A 19055-nucleotide genomic window follows, 5' to 3' on the forward strand; every position below is an offset into this window, starting at 1 on the left:
GATGTAGCCCTTAGTGATATGGTTTAGTGGAGGACTTGTTAGTGTTAGGGCAGAGGTTGGACTAGGGGATCTTGGAGGTCTCTTCCAACCTAGACGATTCTGTGATTCTGTGAGGATACTAATGAAGTGCTTAACTATTAAAAGCTAAAGCATACAACTAGGCATCATTGCAGTTAACAGGAAGGGCAACTAAAGAAAATGTTCCAGTGTTATATGCAATGTAAAAAAAAGACTGAAACTGTGCAGACAAGGTCTAAAAATGAGGAAAGGGAGGAAAAACAGAGAAAAAATGCTTCTAGTTTCAAATTTATTGCTAACACCTTTAATAAAAAATGCACGTCGTTCTCACTAACCAGTGAACTAAAGTCATCAACTGTGCCTTTGAAGCTGAAAAGATTACTCTCTCTGCCCTTGCTTTCTCTGACACTCCACTTGAAACACAGTTAATAACTTCCAGTATGAGCCTCACAAAATACAGAATTGATACTAATTATATTAAGTTTGTTGGATGAATGATGACCTTGGTGAAACTGGAAGCTACAGCATTCCCCAGAACAATAAAATAAAAGTAAAATCTACACAGAATGACTTTGGAGATGATTTAATCTGACCTATTATTTTTTTCCTATAAAATTATGTCAGACTGTGCACCTCAGTTTTTTTTTTTAATCTAAAATGGATTTATGAGTCCGTAATAAATTTGATGTTTTACCTGATTTTTAAACTATCAGCATAAAAGCCTAAACAAAGTGAGGTTATTCAGATAGTGAATACAAAAGAGGGTATTCTTAAAGGTAATATTTTAACAATGTTTAGAACATCAAAATCAAATGTCTAACCATCCCCTTTTTTGTGGCATTAGTGATTTCAGTTGTCTGTTCTGTGTTGCCTTTGGAGACCACACCATAGGGAAGACTGAGCATGGTGGCAGTCAGTGAGGTTGGATTGTGTGTATGAGGTATACAAGTGTATACAGCACTGAAATGGCTGAGTTGCAGCACACCAAAGAAGCGTTCACAGGACAGGATGCTAAGGGTATGTGTTGCGTGTCTCCAGGAGGCCGCTGTGTGAAAACACCGAAGGGCAAGTCTTGCTGTAACGCTGCTGGAGCTGGTAGTGGTTCATGTCTTTCAGCTGAACTGTGCTTCAGACAGTAGGATTAAAATGTATTTCCTTTTCACAATTGAGAGAGAGAGATTAGAAATACATAGAGAATATTGCTAGAGTTCTATTACTTTAAGACAAAAATCTTTGGAGGCTAGTGTGTTACTGCAGTGTGTCTGTCAGATTGGGTGCAGAAAAGCAGAGTCAATTAAGCTTAAATGAAAAAGACAACAACAAAAAAAATTGACTACCAATGTTTTAAAAGACTAGATGAAAAAACATCCTATAGAAAAGGAGCAGAAGGGAAGTCTGGTTTGAAGTATACAGTATTGTAAGTGGATGCACCTAATCACAGCTCAGTTCATTATTTTTTTTTTTTCATCACAAAAATTGAGAGAGAGAGAGAATTACAAACTCATCTACTCTGAGAAATACAGGGTGGAAAACCTTATTCAATAACACTTGACTCACTGTTTGTCTGAGTATAAAAGACTGAACGGGAAAGCACAAATGGAAGTGACTGAAAAAATGAAATTCAGAACCAACACAAGGAATTACTTTTCACTCAAAGAGAAATACAATTTTTCAATAGCCTACTGAGCCAAGTTTAGAATTGGAGGCACTGAGGTCATTAAAGAAGAAGGGAGATACTATTCTGGAGAAACTGTGTTAACCAAGATGACTTGCAAAGGGCTGAATGGCCTTTTCCTTTTCCCAAAATTTATGTTCTTTTTGAAAAACTTTGATTACAAGTCATCCTGCTGTGATTTAGGTAGTATGAATTTGAAAAGAATGTATCAAATCCTTTCAATCAAGATGCTTGGGTTTCTTTCCAGCCTGAATTCTTGTAAGCCTGTAATAGAAAACCATCAGTCAAGAGAAAAAAGGTATCAGGAGTAGCAATTTACGTTAATGTACAATTTCCTTTTCCAGCATAAAGGGTAAGAGACAAGGATCCAGGGCAACAAAGGCCAGAATATAAATCTTTATGGGAATATGTTATATTAAAAAAAAAAAAAAAACAAAAAAAACCAAGACTGACAATTTAAGAAAGCCATTCTATTTATTTTATATACGTCTTTTCTCATGGTTAACAAGTTTCTAAAATATACACATCAGGTCGTGAACTGCATTCAGCACCCTTCAGAGAAGAGACAACTTTGATTTTAATGAATTCAAAGTGCTCTATCAGTCTTTAGCATTGACTTTGGGCTATGTCCCTGGATGTACTTGACAGTAGCCAGCTTTTATGACTATATTAACTTGTTAGAGAAAGTGATCATATGGGGTTAATATATAAAGCCTTTCCACTTTTTTTTTTTTTTTTTTTTCCCTGGGTGTAGTTTTCAGAGAAACCTTTCTAATGTTTAGGTTTGAATTTGCCTCAATTATTGTCTCCACTGCGGGAACTCTGTTCCTGGTCTGGATTGCATTCTTGAGCACATTTTTAGACTGTTTGACACAATTCCTGCTACCAATCCTGTTCATGTTTATCCACCATAGTGCAGTTTTGGTAGTGTCTGTGTTGGGCTGCTATTGTATTGCGTCAGATTATCTTCTGTGTTTTTTTTAGATCAGCTGCACCTTTTACAAAACAATAGGGGCTCTGGGTTATTTGAGTTTCTAAGTGTTGCTTAATTCCAGAGTCCTGTTCTTCCAGTTCATCTCTGAGGCATCAGTTTCTAGTATTTCCAGACTTAGTAATGCTAAGAGGAAATTAGTCTCTTATTTCAGTCAGGTTAGCTCTCCTCTGCTGCGTGACCTTGTGCCAAGTAATTTGTGAGTGGATTGCCAGTCCCTATGGGATTTTTTTGTTGTTATTGTAAGTCCTTGTATTATAGTATGACTATGGGAAAGTGTGCTAATTGCTTTTGTGTGATTGAAATGTACACTTTTTTGCTTCCTGGTGCATTTGAGTGGTGTCCACTAATTGTTACCAAGTCATTTCTGCAGCAACATTGGCTACAAATTGCTGCTGTGGCACTCAGAGATTTTAGTTTGGATTTTCCATGCAGAATTGGCTTCTCTATGTTTATTATGGAATGTGAGCGTACTGTACGGTTTTTACATAATTCTAAATCCTTCTCAATCAAATAGACAGTCAGGGAAACAATTCATACACAAAGGAAATTCATAGCAGGGTGTGGTTACTTTCAGCACTATAGTAAAATTGGTTAGTTCTACGCTGTGTAAAGCATCTTGCTCTTTGTATAATTTGTAGTGTTATAGAGAAATTAAGAACATCATGAAAGTTCAAAGGCAGGAAAGTTTTTCTTCCTTTTTTATAGAAAATGCTCAGCACTTGTATATACTAACGGAATAAATGATGTTCATAACATGGACAACACATGGGTCAGAGTAAAAGGCATTTTCTCATTTGTCTTGTGTAAAAAAAAAAGCTGAACTGTTAAGCCATCTGTTCTAAAGAATGAGAACATGATGAGCAGACTCTAAAGCTTTGGATGTTAATGCTGCTCAAATACTTTCAGGATTTTTTATTTTTTTTATTTTTTTGAAAATGTGTCTGAGTTGTTGAATGTTATAGTCTACTAACCCTGTTTAATTCTGTGTCCAGTTTCTAGTCTGTATGAAAATCTTTCAAAATCCTAACATAGTAAACCATTTTGTGAAGAATTCTCTGAATTTATGGTGGATGCATGGCAACATTTGAACGTAGTACTATATTCAAGCACAAGCCTAAATCATATTTTTCATCTCAATGTAAATGAAAATGAAACATACTTGAGAGCTAGCATGTGCTTTAAACAGACATCATATAAAATACTGCATTAGTTCCCTTGGGGATCATATGATTAGGGTTTTGTAGCATTGCACATATTTTAAACCCTTCTCTCTCTTTTGATTTGATGGCTGCAGAATGGTGCTGCTAATCCTTCATGCTTTTACAGACTTCATTGGAGAACCCAGACTAAACTTTTGATGAGTGTTTAAAATCACTGGTGTCTAAAACTGAACATGTCTATCAAAACATGTCTATCCAAACAGATGGTTGAGGAAGGCAATAGGACAAACAAAGCTAGAGAATTGAGAGGAAATGAGTGTCTTCATATTTGTGAAAGTCATGTGCATAATAACCTCTCCAAGTTCCATATTGATTATTTGCAGGTGTCCAGTTCAGCCATATATTCCTTTATCATGCTTTCTGTTTATATCACACATTCCTTATTCATGTTGATTTTATTATTGATTATCCGATTAAAAAAGGATGTAGTTTACTCGGGGAAGTATTTTAGATATTCCTGTATTTAAATTGCTCTATTTGTTCAGAGTCTTAGAATTGGCATTAACTCGTCCTTAAGATTTATATCATAGTGGCCACAGTAGATTGTTGTCAATATTTAAAGAGCTGCTGTTCAACTAGAACTCACAAACTTCCAGTTGAAATAGATTCCTGGAAAGACTGACATTTTATATTTAATATCACATGTGAAAATCTAGGTCATTTTTAGCTCCAAATAAGGTATAATAAAAGGATTTAAGTCAGTAAAGAATATAATATTAAAAAACAACAACCCACAAACATTTAAAAGTGTTACCATCATAGGTTTCCCCATCTGTTGCTGGATTTTTTCAATATATGGCTATTTAATGCTTCCAAACAAGCTATTATAATTCTCTTTGTAAGGGTTGGAAGGTGATCATTTATACTGTGTTCAAAAGACTAATGTTGAAAAAGTGCAGTTATTTTAGTCAAATTTGCAGTATTAACAGTATGCTAACTGGAATTGTTCTAGAAAAGGGAAGAATGAGAATGCAGTCAAATGTTCTCAGAGTTAATCTCAGTCAGTTCCAAGAGTTGCAAAAATCAGCCTTATCAATCCTGAGGTTGAATCAAAACCTAACTTCTAACTTCAGATCCTGGTCAAAAATAACAGTAGATGATTTATTTTCTTAGTGACTCTACTAAATCTCGGAATTTTCAGAGATGATTACCATGAGAGTGAATGCTTTTTCTTGTCTGCCGTAAGCCCCAGTTCTTTATTTAATTTTTAATTAATTTAACATTGTCAATAAAATGATTCTTTCATCAATATCTTATTTTTCAAGACCTCAGTTTTATCCTCTGATATTTCATCAGCATGAACCTTTGCATGAGCCTTTGCATTGCCTGTATCTTGCTGAAAGGTGTACGTTTAACTTTGTATATATATATACAAATACAGGTAAAATATAGAAATAAATGTACATAGCACTGAAAAAGGTCTTTTTTAAAATTGTGTCAATAAGTACCATAACGTACATGCTGATCCACTAGCATTTTAGGAATGTGAGCTAATCCTGTCTGTATTCCGCAGCTAGTCTTTCAGCAATCAGAAACAAAAGGCTATATCAGCAGCAGAGCTGTGCTGCATTGGAAGCATTTCTTACATACTTAGTAGAGCAAAAGCATTGGAAAGAATGGGGACCACAGAAGCAGTAGTGTGTTAATCAGTCTAAACTTTATCGATGGTACCTTTTTTCAGGCCTATACTGAAATCTTAAGTTTTCATCAATTTTACGTGGCATTAAACATATATTGCAATCTCATGGTAATGGAATTAGCTTGTGACTACATCATTGCAGAGTGTGTTATTAGCATAGGTGTCTTCCTGTGATCTGCCATTTGTGTCTTCTGGACACACTTCTTACCCAGTCTGTAGGTGCCAGCCCAATCCTGCTTGCACACACACTGGGTGAATGTTATGAGCAATCACACAGAAATCAGTGAAGCTACATCTGTGTTTGAAGTCTTTGGGAGATCAGGACCATGTTTAACATTAGGGGTAGGTTTCTTTCTTTCAGCTTCATTTAAGAAAGTTTATTTGGACCATTGCAGAGCAGGCGCTGCAACAAAATCATGCCCAGATATTCCATTCACTTGATTTTATTTTTTACTTATTCTTTGCATACTGAGACAAGTGGAATATAAATGAGATTTTTGGTTTGTTTGTTTGTTTTTCTTGGCACTCAGTCTGTGTTATTGTAGATAAATATTTCCCATAAGTTTACAGCATTTATATTGTTATGCACTTATCAAGCGTTTACTCTATTTGCTTATTTTATGTAACACTTCATAACTTTGATAAGGTGTGAATTTTAAGATAAGACCCAATTTCTTTCTGAAGTGTCCACAAAACCCACTTGAAAGTAAGAAAAAGTAATGGGACTTCAAACTTGTGCTTGTTTTCAGAATGCATATCTGAACATCCACAGTACTGTAGTAGATAATGCTAAATATTACTAACACTAGGCAGCAGTAGTATAGCTCAATTTTTATGTCAGAAATTTAAAATAAAGTAAATTAAAAACATGTACTCATGTGCTGAACAGTCCCCATTCCCATTTCACAGATCATTTATGTAGCAAGAGTACATGAAAAAAATACATGATTACCTGTCAATTCACGTAGCCTTTGAAATCACTACTACAAACCAAAAGTTTCATCATTTTCAGTGCAGGAGTATTTATAGGCATCTATCAGACATTATCCATATTTTCCCTTCACATACAGAAGGGATAATCCCCCCTAGCCCTCCTACCCATTACCTAGTATTTGCAGACCTCTTGCAAAACACCTTGAGAAATTTTAAGAGTGTGAATAACACAAAAGACGCACATTTGTTTTCTAAAGTCCTAATCATTTCAGTACCAAAACACAAGTCATGAGGCCCTCCTGTGCCGTGGATGTAAGTAGGGTGGGTTTGATCGTGTTGTGGGCTTTGTTGCATGCTTTCCTGCACTTTGCCTGGGAGAGAAAAGACACGTGGAGTGCTAAGCAGGGAGAGGAGGAGGAAGAAAGAGCTGGGTGGGGTTGTGCAGGGGAGGTGCAATGCTCCATAAGGAGATGTTGGAAGCGTTGTAGCCAGTTCTTTGAAAATACATCAGGATTCAATGACCAGACAGTGAGGCAAGTAGAATGGGGACACAGGAGGAGAGGAGCAGAAAGACAAACAGCAATCATTACCATATCATTGCATCAATCTGTGGTGCACCTTACATAGCGTGCCTTACGGTGTGCCTTACATGCCTGCACCTCTGCATCTGAAATACTGCATGAAGTTCTGATTATCCAGCATCAAAAAGATCTGATAGGAATGAGAAAGAGAAAGTGAGAAGGATGACTGATGTTTTAAAATGGTCTCTGTGTTAAGAGAGATTAAACAGACTAGCAGTCCTCAGCCTGGAAACGAGATAGCTGGAAGGGGAGATGGTAGAGGTTCATAAATTAGAAACGACATGCAAAAAGTGAATGATGTGAATACAGTCACCAATGCAGAAAGTTTCTAGACTGTGGAGTCAGAAAATTGGTGGGTGAACAAGGGGAACTTTATGTATTGTATTTTTCATCTGGACATGAAGGAAATTGGACTAGATGGTGTTGCCTTCTGATCTACTACAGCCTATGTTACTAAGTTCTAAGATTTTTCTGCACAGGAAAATAATTGCAAACCTCATATTGATCATCATTTAAATGAACAAAAGTATGCCGATCACAAATCATAGCTTTAATTATTTTTTAAAATATCTGTTAAATCAAACTGGTTCTATATAACTATTAGGCTATTCACTAAGATATCCTTTGACTACAAGGCTATTTTTGTTGGAGTGTGAAGAAAAGTAAATTGGAATGTATTCATTTTAAAACCACAGATAAAAATATTAAAATTTCAAGATGACTAAATCACAACTGTAATATTACTCTACCTTACTTCAGTTTATTTAAGATAAATCTTCTACCAGTACATTTTGCTAGTAAAACCTTAGTGATTTAAAAAACAAGTGAATGTATTACTATCCATATCAGAGTTTATTTATGACAGCAAACATAGGAAAAATCATTTGATACAATTCTTATGAAATCAGAGTAAGTCAGTGATAATTACACAACTCATCAAAACTTTCAAGAACAACGGTATCCCTTTTTCTCATAAACTGACCATTCAGAAATTTTATTGATTTGTGGTAGTCTTAGAAGAGGCTTCCTTTCCTTTTTTTTTTGGCCAAATGAGGTTTAGCAAGGAGTAGCAAAATCTGCTGGAGAAACTCTTGAAGCAACAGAAGAACATTTTTGTTTTCCTGTCCTCTGTGGATCTGGTTGTACCTGGAAAATGTGTCTGTGATTTCAGCACATTGTTTTTTGGGAATTCCAAACAAAAAAACATTGCTGTCACAGTCTGAGAAAAGGAAAAGCATTTATAGTTTCAACTGAAGTCTGTTTGGCTATAAATTAATAAAGTCAGATTGATTAAGTAGACTATAATGTTAGGATTACTGTTACATAGCTACATTTATCTACCTGGGTAGAATTTAAAGACTAGAATAGGGTTGACTCTGAAGCCTTTTGAAAAACAGCAAATACTGGAACTCTTTGCCACTGAAAATGATTTTTAAACATGTCATAGTGTGTTTTAATTAGGCCTCAACCCTGAAAACATAAAACCAAATGGGCAACTTATTATGGATATACTCAAATAACAGTAAAGTACTGCGTGCTTCCCTAAAGGATGTCTTTGAATAAAGTGTTTTGCTGTTACAGAAGTTGCATGTTTTTTCCCCCAAATCTAGGATTTTATTTGTAAGTAAGCCCAGTAAAAGTCTCATCGTGAAAGAGACAGAGATGCTTGAGAGTGCAGCTCAATTCCACCATTATTGCCATGAATGGTAGTGATGTAACACATGTTAACAAAATGAATTACAAATTCATACTCTTTACTGCCAAGTTCTACAGTTTCAATGGAATTAGAAAATAATAAAAAACAAGTTAAGACTTTTCCTCCTTCCCAATAATGCAAATATAAATTACAGATGAAAAAAGCATTTATGCATCCTACTATATAATTTGCTTTGGTAAGAAAAAAAATGATACAGAACACAACACAGAGCATGCTCATCAGATTTGACTCTTACTGCTCTAAGGGAAAAAATAATGGTTCTCAGTTTGAGACCTATATGTCTCCAATTGGTTAAATATGGTTAAAGAAATATGTTAGGGGGGGCTCAAAGTTGTAATAACAGTAATGGTTTCACAGTTAACCAAATAGTAATGGAAGCCTGAAAGCCCTGTATTGTAACATGGTAGAAATATGGAAATAAAACATATAAAGGAGGTTGCAAATTCAAGTGTAGTACAAATGAGGATATATGTATATGTTTATATGAAGTACATTGTGAGTAATTTATTCATGTACAATGTCTTTCTCACCCAAAATCCTCATGTTTCTGTATTCAGAAATTAGAAAATCCACAAATCAATCCATAAAAAATTAGATGTTATAAAATGGATAAAAACCAAATGAATTATGTAGGTCTTTCTCTCTCTCTCTTTTTTTTTTTCTTTTTTTTTGGTTTGGTTGGGAAAAGAAGCCGTGTATTTAGATATTTAGAGACTTTTCTTTGGCCTTTTTTATTCTGGTGATGTACATAAAATTCAGGCTGATTTCATATTCAGAAACACTCCTATGAAGACCAAATAACAAAACTATTGTATTACAGAGCTGCTGCTCACTGAAAGTTGCAGAAATCATGCAGAAAAGGTGATGGTGTTCATACCTGAGGTGCATCCACAAAGCTCTTATAGCTTTTTGCCTATAAAGACTTGAGTAGTTGAAATTGGTACCCAGGTCAAGCTGTATTCTGGTAGTTTCCACAGAGAGCAAGGGGAGGCACATTCCTTTCTAGGTACCAAGCTGTACCCTCTACTACAGAGCAGCAATTAAGCTGTTGCAGTTCTTGTTAGATGCATGCTGTTTTTCTATTTTTGCTTTCACTGAAGTGATAGATATTAAACTCTAGTTGCTAAGAAGATACATATCCTGCTTAGTTCACCCTACTCCCTCTGATACCTGGGCAGGAGAAAGTACAGTTAATTCACTTGCAGTTGTGAATCATAAATGGTTGCTTTTAGCTCTGAAAATTTTAAAGCAGCTGGATTTTACTCTCCTTGGTCAATACTTTCCTGTTTATGAGTGAGTGAAGAATCACTGGAAACAACTAGAGCGGCATCATCAGGTAGAAGTTAATGATCTGTGTAGACATTTTCATCAGAATGACCTTTTTCTACAAACCCAGAGCAGGCTCCTTGCTTCTACACATCACTGAAGGTTGTCAAATAACGGTAGCTTATAGTGCCCAAGCCCTGTGAGTGTAACCTAGTAACTCCATCTATGAAATATTGTGCATGCTATGTTGAATAGGTGGGGGAATATTCAGGGTTGGTTTGTTCTGGAGAGCTGGGGTGGGTAGCTAGGAAAGGTATTGAGTTGATTTCTGGCCCGTACATTGTGTATGCCCTAATTATGTCTTCTTTTGCTAAAGAAAAAAAAAAAAAAAAAGACTGATACTGCAGATTAATACAGTGCTACAACTGGAATAATACGTGAGATGCTTTAAGTATGTTAAATATAAAGTGAACATATAACAACACTTCTGTTCCACCAGTTAGCACAGAGAAGACTCTACCCCATATGTATATTCAGCCAATTGAATGAACTATATGCTCTGAAAGCATATTTTTGTTTGCAATAGGGATGTTAAAGTTTCATTTCAGCAGAGTCTCTTGCGTGCTTCAGGCAGAAATTGGAATCCTGGCTTGGTCCCAGCAACTTGAAAAGAATTTGATGCCTATACAAATATACATAATGGCAGTCTTAATCATTAGGAATTATGTTATTTTTCTGTTTCTCCAGTAATGCTTCATAATGAATCAAAATGAGCTAGATGGTTCACTAGTAGTTTGAATACTAATTAATGGAGACCTTCAGCAGCTTGTGACCACTTCTAATGCTTCTAATTTCTGTCTGTTTATATTTTTGTTTATCAGTGAGTCTTGTGTTGTAGAAAGCCACAGCATAACAGAGGAATCTTAATTCTCTCTCTCTCTCTCTCTCTCTTTTTCTCTCAATTTTTTAAAGTCAAACTTCCAAATCTACAGTAAGGTCTTCCTGCTCAGACATCAGTGCAACTCAGAGTATGCCAACAGGGTTTTCATCTCCCTGAAGTAGGGATTCAGAATATTAAGCAGTTCACAGTAGGATTTACAAGGATTTTACCTGCCTAGCTGCCCCATCATTTTCTCCCTTCTTTTCTTCCACTTTGCTTCAATGGACATAAAATAAGGTTCTTTGAAAACAAAAGGAATTCAGCAGCAACAAAGCAACCAACTAATTGGGGGAAAAAATGGAAAGAAAAAAAAAAGGAATAAGATCCTAAAGTATGCATTGTTTGCCATCTTTTTCTTTTGCTAATCACACAAAAGTGAATAGAGCATTGGCTAGTATTCTGGCTTGAAATCTGGTTTTGCTAGTTGAAATTTCCTGCTGACTTAATAGGGACAGAGTTTTGCTGTTGTAGCTATTCCCACCCTTAGTCCTCTCCAGGAAGATGTCATTTCCTGTCTCTGAGTCCCGTTTTTAATAACCTTCAATAGTTGGGAAAACACGCCAAATATGAAGCAGAACCTATGAGCTCAGTTGTGCCATGGCTGTTTCCTCTGTTATTACTGATGAACAGTGAAAAGCTCAGCACTGGTTCCCTTCTCAGAGGAAGCAGCACTTGCAGTGTGGGGAAGGGACCCAGTATTTAGCACACCAAAGAAACAGGAACATTTCCTAAAGCTCAGTCTTTCCTTTAGCAACGTATATGTGAAAAAACAAACACGCACGGGGGTGTACAAGCAGGTATTTTATTTCTCTGTTGGTATGCTTCTGTTTTTTAATGCCATAAGAATGAAAATGGGCAGTAGTGCAATCCAGAGAAAGATGTATCTTATTTCCTAGCACTATTTAAAGAATTCCTCAAAATTTCTTTTAAATGATGTATAAAGAGAGAGAATTTGGAGAAAGCAAGCACGGGATCAGTTTATAACACTATTTCTAACTCCCCTCAGTGATGGAGAGAAATAAGTATGAAACATAGAAGTGGTACTCCTACTCCTGCTACTACGAATAACAGCACTAACTAGGGAAAGATCATGCTCATTTTTATTCATTATTCTTCTAAGGAACCTCTGAAATTCTGTCTTTTCTTTCTCCATGCCAACTACCTGCAGAGAACAAATGTATCTAATGCTTTTTCTTGGTGCTGGTAGTTTCATCCAAAGGCACAATAACCCTTTCCACTGAATTTTAGAGCATTCCGTTCTGCAGGAAGTACCACAAATCAAAGAGTGTGGATGCATTTCAATGTTTCAACATTGTCTAAGAACAAAATGAATGAAATGGGGAAAATGGAAGGAAAGAGCTTTGTGTGCATACGGCAGATTCTTTTCTCTCTTTCCCACTCCTTCCAAGCTGTTCTGATTCTTTAAAATTTCTTAAAATATCTTATCTATGTCCTTGTATATAAGCACATATTGCTTTAAAGAAAAACATGCCTTTATTTTTTCTAAAATTTCCACAACCAGCATAACATGTCTTTCCTTATAATAGATTTTCAAGTTTGTTTAAAATGTTTCACAAGGCATAACCTATTGAAATGAGTCATCTAGTTTTCAGGGTGTTCTGAGAATAAAGGGTTCCTGTACAATTTAGGTGTAAAAACACTATTAAAATGTTAGCACTAAAATAACTCTCCCTAAACCTGTTGAAAATGAGGTTTGATGTTTTGATTTAAAAGAAGAGTTCAACTCGCCATCAATTACACTCAACTCATTGCGTTTGTTCTGTTATAATTATCAGTCCTTTTATGTCTTAGGTCTTTCTTGTAGCTCTTTGGAAGACTATTTTGCTTTTGATGCACAGCTGCTTGTTTCACGCAGGTTCTACCTCAAAAAGGAAGACCTGATATCAAAATGCAGTTGTCAGCTCTGTAAAGCAATCACAGGCACCATTTTTTATGCTTCCTCAGAAGGTGCACATGAGACATGGCAAAGTGTTGTATGGGGGTGTTTCACAACATTCATTTTGTTCTCTTTAACAACCACTGAATTGGTACTTTTGACGTGGCATGGATCCCTTACATGTTGCTGCTGCTTTGAGGGACGGTACTCTGAAGTTCCTATACTGTGCACTATTTTACTTTTACTGAAGTAATCCTATCCATATTACTGTTCACATACAAAGAGGTAGAGTAATTTGAAGTCAGATTCTTTTCTGTAGTCTTTTCTGTGTGCGAGTCTGTGGACTAAGCAAATCTAGTTTGCTACTCTCTTTCACATGTTGACATGTTAAACAAGGATTTCTGTAACAGTTGATTATAAAACTTATCTCTAAAAGATCATCCATCTGTTAAAAAAACAAAAACAACAAAAAAACTTCACAACACCAACCTTATACCAAAACATGCAATTTGAAATAATATATATTACTCTTCCTGAAATTTTGCTGTTTGGGTACAGCCACTAGTGTTGTACCAGCACAAGTGCTGTTCTTCCCAGCCAGGCTACACCTACTTCCTCAAGTTTGTTTACTACTCTGTGATGAGGTGGCCAACTTCCATTAAAAATTATGGACTTGATTCAAGAAGTCTTCCTGTTAATACTTTATTTAAATGTACTGCAGGTCAGGAGATAAATACATGCACGTAAGATAAATTCTTGTTCAGTGCTCTTTAGAATGGTTTCTGTATTCTTTGTATAAGGAGGAAACACGTCTTCGGCTACCCTGCACACAAAGACAGTCCCAAAGGTAGTCTCTACTGGCCAAGAAACATCTCTGCCTGACAACAACAATTAGTAGGAGTTTTGTTTAAAATATTTAAAAACTTGAAATGTGCATTGAGTCTAATGGGAAAAAGACTGCATCCTCAGATCCTGAAGCAAAGCAAGCATGAATCATACACAATGTTTAACTGTTTCTAGTTAAGCCTCTGATGAGGGGCTCAATCATGATAGTATTTATTTTAAGGGTTGTGTGGTGTGGTTCTTCATCGACGTTATGGAAAACTAAAGCAATTGCTTTGTCTGGACAACTTTTGTTTCCAGAATGTGTAAGGAAAGGGTGAATAACAATTTCTTTTCTCTGCAGCTGTTCTGTGATATGACAGGCATCTCTCATGGAGAGAAAAAAAAAAAAGTCATAGAGTAATTTGTCTGATTAACACTATACAGGTAAATAAAGTTTGAAAAAACAGATGTGTTGTTGCTAGGACAGATTTAAGTGACACTAGACAATGCAGTATACATTTTATACATTTAACTGTGCTTCATAGCTTCTACACATTTTCTTTTAATAACTAGAAAATAAATTCTGCAAAAAAGCAGTACTTACAAGAAAACTTTCCAAGAAGATTACACGTGCACTGTTTACTTATATGTTCTCATAAAAATGTTAACAGTATATAAAATTAGTCAATGAGCTATAAATTCGTGTCAGAAGATGCTAAAAATGAGTTGTTTAAACTGAATAATCATGAACATGACTAATGTACCGTATCAACTAAATGCAAATGTGCCTAAAAACATTATGTTCCAATCAACTGCTGTGCAAAAATTCCCCACTTCTGAACACAGACAGGAGGTGTATGTGTGTATATGTATATATATATATATATATTTAATTGAGCCTCTGTATTTAATTGATCATATTGTCAGGAATCAAACTGATCATTACAGAAAGTTGCTGAACATTTTAGTGACACCATGTTATTCATATGTGATGAATTCAAATATGACATTCCAGTTCATTCACAGAAAAGGTGTTGTTGAAGAACTACCCAGTTGATATTAGGTTGTATCCCATGCGGAGTGCTGGAATATTTTGATCGTGCCCAAGGCCAAATCATATCACTGCTGGTCAGCACACACTTGTTTGTACATGAGAGAAAGATGAGGCAAGGGAGGTGTCATTGCATCCATCTTACGAGTTATTTGCCTAGGAGCAATTTGCTTTTTTTCAGGACACCAAGTCAACAGAGAATCAGGCCAAAGAAGAGACAACCTGCTACTTGGTCCTTGATGTTAGGCAGTCAGCTACAGAAGAGGAGGTCAGCGCTGAATTAGGCATTTCAAACTGTTCTTTGGGTGCAATAACTCCTGTGTTCACTCTACATATGCTCCAAGCCAGTACCATGAAAAGGTGGTATTTTCTTAAATCGAGGTCACAAACCCTGTCTCTCAGATAACATGCCTGTTAGCTTCTGGGGACTTCATTTCTGTCTCACAGTGCAAAGGTGGTCATGTCCATAGCGTGCAGTTTTGTTGTGATGATGCCCTTATGCTTTGCAGAGGGCTTCACATGCTTTCATGTCTGCCAGAATTCTATTTAGTGTAATATTCCCTGTTAATCTTAACTTTCACAGTGAAACATGGTGATTCTGCACCTCTTCATGTCGCATCTTGAATAAAATTGTCTGTAGCTAGTGCAACGTGATTTGAATTCAGTGTTTTCAAGTGTGTATTTAACATTCTTGAAGTAAAACAAATCAATTGGGCCCTAAGGCAACTTAGGGCTAGGGACACGTACTTTGTGAATTTAAAACAACTTTATGGCAGAGGCAGGTACCTAGATGATCAGTTCAGCCAAAACAGTGGTGCCTCTAGGCATGCACAGTACAGCATGTTAGTTATCCAAGGATGTATTTGTCAGGGACACATTTGTCTCGCTATCCTTTAAATGGCTTAAGTCACGCTTTTGTGAACATATTTCAAGACTTCGTCGCTCAAATTTGTCCTAAGATGCTTTAAAAATATTTAAAAATGCATTTGGATCTCATCCTGAGTACACAATAACATCAAATAGAAAAAAAGTGCAAGCAGTCTCATGGAACTTACTATTGAGACAAGGAGAACTTCTGCTTCATTTACAAAGCAGTAGCAGGAAATGGCAACAACACAGTAACAAGGAAGTAACAGGATTTGTGCAGCTGCTTGTAACACTGGGAAACTCCTTTTAAATTACAGTTTTGATGAGGATGAGTATGAGCATCTTTCATGAAAAGTAACTCCAGAGAAGGATGGTGCTAGAACTGTGGAGGGCAGGAGATGCAGAAAATTCTGTGGAAACACACAGATAAGTATAGTAGGGATACTCTATCATTGGCAGATTTCCTGAGAACTTTTCGTCTCCCAGAGTCGCATTACCAAAGATGAAAGGACTGGGGAGAACTGGAGGAAGGGAGGAATGCTAAAAGCACTCCAGAGTGTTTTCCCATAGAATTTGGGGGCATTTGGAGTGGAGAAATTTCAAAAGAGAATTTTTGCAGTAGGATTGCATCTCACCAGGTTTCTGGAGAAGATTTGGACCATATATTTAGATGTCATATTGTTAGATGAGGGCTTCGGTGTGGTAGCCCCATTAGAATCTTTGCTGCGTTTGTGGCCTACGGTGTATTTTGCAAGATGTATGCTCACTGTTATTACATGAAGATAAGCTGCAGTATATTTTTATCTGTGAAATGTTTTGTGCATTGAATATCAAGTCTGACAGGCTGAAAAGCAATTTTTGTGGTTGCTGGTTCCTACCCCCTGCTATTACAGAGAAACAGCACCATCCAGAGTTTTACTTGCGTAACAATTTCTCCAGTGAGTAAAGAGATACAACGAGATTTCAAATGAGTTGACCTTGCTATAAATAAACCTAGCTATACCTGGGAAAAACGGAATTACACTAGTTTTTTCAAGTTCGCCATAAAACTGAAATCCTGTAAGTGAAAATACTGCAATTGCCCCAGGAAGCTGAAATATCAGTTCATTTCTTTGCAGATCTAACCTCCCAGTAATTGTAAACGTAATTTGATGGAAAGACCATTGGAACAGTTTGGTGATCTTTGACATTCATATTATGTATAATGCTTTGTGAAACACTATCTGAAATAATCTAGTATGGAACATTTTTATTTATTTATTTATTTATTCAGAAAGGCTGCTGTGGCCCTGTTTTTCAGATAAAGAATAAATTTTATTTCAAGAAAAATAAATTATTATAGGAAGACAAAGCCCTTGATATCACATAAGGTAGTTTTTTTCTGCCAACATAGAGCTCCCTTCTGTGTTATCATTTCTAAGGGATTATGTGAACCCCTGCTCCGTGATTCAAGTGTGTCCATTACTAGAAGGCAGGAGAAAAGTAACTGGAGAGCCTCTTGAAGTTTTGACAGTATGGATATAGCAGTGATGGCAACAATTTAAGACAACACAGAAAGAACAGAGCATCTTAAAGCAGTAGTACAATCTTAGCATCCATCTGCAGGTTGCTGGTGTAATATTAATTCTGTGCTTGTATTAAGATGCAAAAATACAGAGAACCTCTTTATCTATTTTTTGTTATCTTTTTCATGTATTTTTAGTTTTGATGGATTATCATCCATTTCCTAGAATTGTTCAATAATTTACAGTGGAAAAGTTCTCTGATGATCAAATGGTTCAAACCAAGCTCAGAGCAGGGCCACCATATATTGGGTTTTTCAGGGCTTCATTCAGGTGAGTTTTACATTATGTTCAGGGTGGGAGAATACACAGCTTCTCTGGGTGACCTGCCCCAGTGTGTGACCGGATTGTGATGAAAGAAATTTCTTAATATCGCATTGGAATTTCCCATGTTCCAGATTGTGTCCATTGCCTCTCTTCTCTGCACACCTCCAATAAGAGTCTGGCTCAATCTTCTTTCCTCCTTCCCAGGTGATAGTATTTGATAATATTTCAATAGTAGTCGATATTTCCTCCTTTAGCTTTCTCTTCATAAGACTGAATAAATGTCACTCATACTTTGTGAAGTCCAGACCCCAATGGCCATGGTGACCCTTACTGTCCTCAAGTGCAAGCAGCCACTACTAACTAGCTTACCTTTGCAGAATCTGAATTTGGTGCTCTCTTTTATTGTTGTGTATTATTCACCAGGATTGTCATGTTTGACGTATGCAAAATACATGATAGTATGTTTTATATTTGCAGAGACAGCCTTGGTAATTTTTGAAACAATATAAGTTTATAGCACCATGAAGATTTAATCACTTTAATCCCTATGGCAGCAATGAAAGGCACAAATGTCCTTTGAAATGATCCTTGTGGGTCCCTTCCTACTTGGGATATTCTATGAAATATCTAATATGTTTGTGTATTTGAACAATTGCGTGCATGTACACAATTTTAAAACAGTGGCATTGTGTGGCTTTTTTGTTGTGATTGTTGTGATAGCTTCTGTTACTCAGTTATCATAAAAATGGCAGAATTAGCTTGTAATACCATTTATTGAAACCTTAACATACACATTTGCTTGCTTCATTTAATTTTAAAGTTACAAACTGTATTGTTGTATTTCATTAGCATAAAGGTAAAGGAACTAACCTTTATAATATGTTCCCTGAGATTTTAGGAAGTTAGTCTAACTAAGTATCAAGAAGTTATAATCATAATTTTGTAAGTTTGACTATAGTGCATAAATTATTGGTACTGATGTGAGAGTAGACATTATTGGCATGAAAAAGAAAACTGAAGCCAGGGGACTGTAGCTGTTCATTTTTCTAGATATTAATTCCCCACAATGTTCTTGTAGCAGCTGACCTACATCTTTAATGATTCTAATATTCAAATGGAACAACTTTTCCTATTAAATTAAAGGTTATTTGTGAACCGAAGGCTTCATGTCTGTTTAACAGCATTTAACAACATTTCTAATACTTTTCTGTTTGTTACCATAATCTGGAAGTTGTTCCATCCTGTTTCTGTCTTATTCCCATATTTCTATTTATTTTTATCTATATCAGTTACCTGGTGTGAATTACATATTGTAGTGTAGCTGCCTAAGGTTATCTTGTTCAGTCTCATCTCTGAGAAAAAAAAGCTATTAATTTCTTCATTATGGAAACATATAATAATAGATGCTCAGTTACCTTTTATCCTGAGATAAAAATATATCCAACAAAAGCTTAATAAAAATTAAAACCACAAAAATCCATTTCAGATATTTCAAAATAACTTATATTGGATATTGCTTGTAAGAATAGGTTAAGTACCTGCCTTACTGCTACTACTGCAGTATCTCAGAATCATTCTTTGTTCTGTGAGTCATTCTATGAGT

General features: G+C 35.9%; 1 protein-coding gene across 7 annotated transcripts in view; it reads left to right on the plus strand.

The window, feature by feature from the left end:
* Window positions 1-19055, plus strand: part of CADM2 (cell adhesion molecule 2) — a 666627-nt gene that overhangs the window by 632014 nt on the left and 15558 nt on the right. The gene's annotated exons all lie outside the window — the stretch shown is intronic.

The sequence above is a fragment of the Anser cygnoides genome, chromosome 1 (genome assembly GCF_040182565.1).
Source record: "Anser cygnoides isolate HZ-2024a breed goose chromosome 1, Taihu_goose_T2T_genome, whole genome shotgun sequence".
Classification (NCBI taxonomy): Eukaryota; Metazoa; Chordata; class Aves; order Anseriformes; family Anatidae; genus Anser; species Anser cygnoides.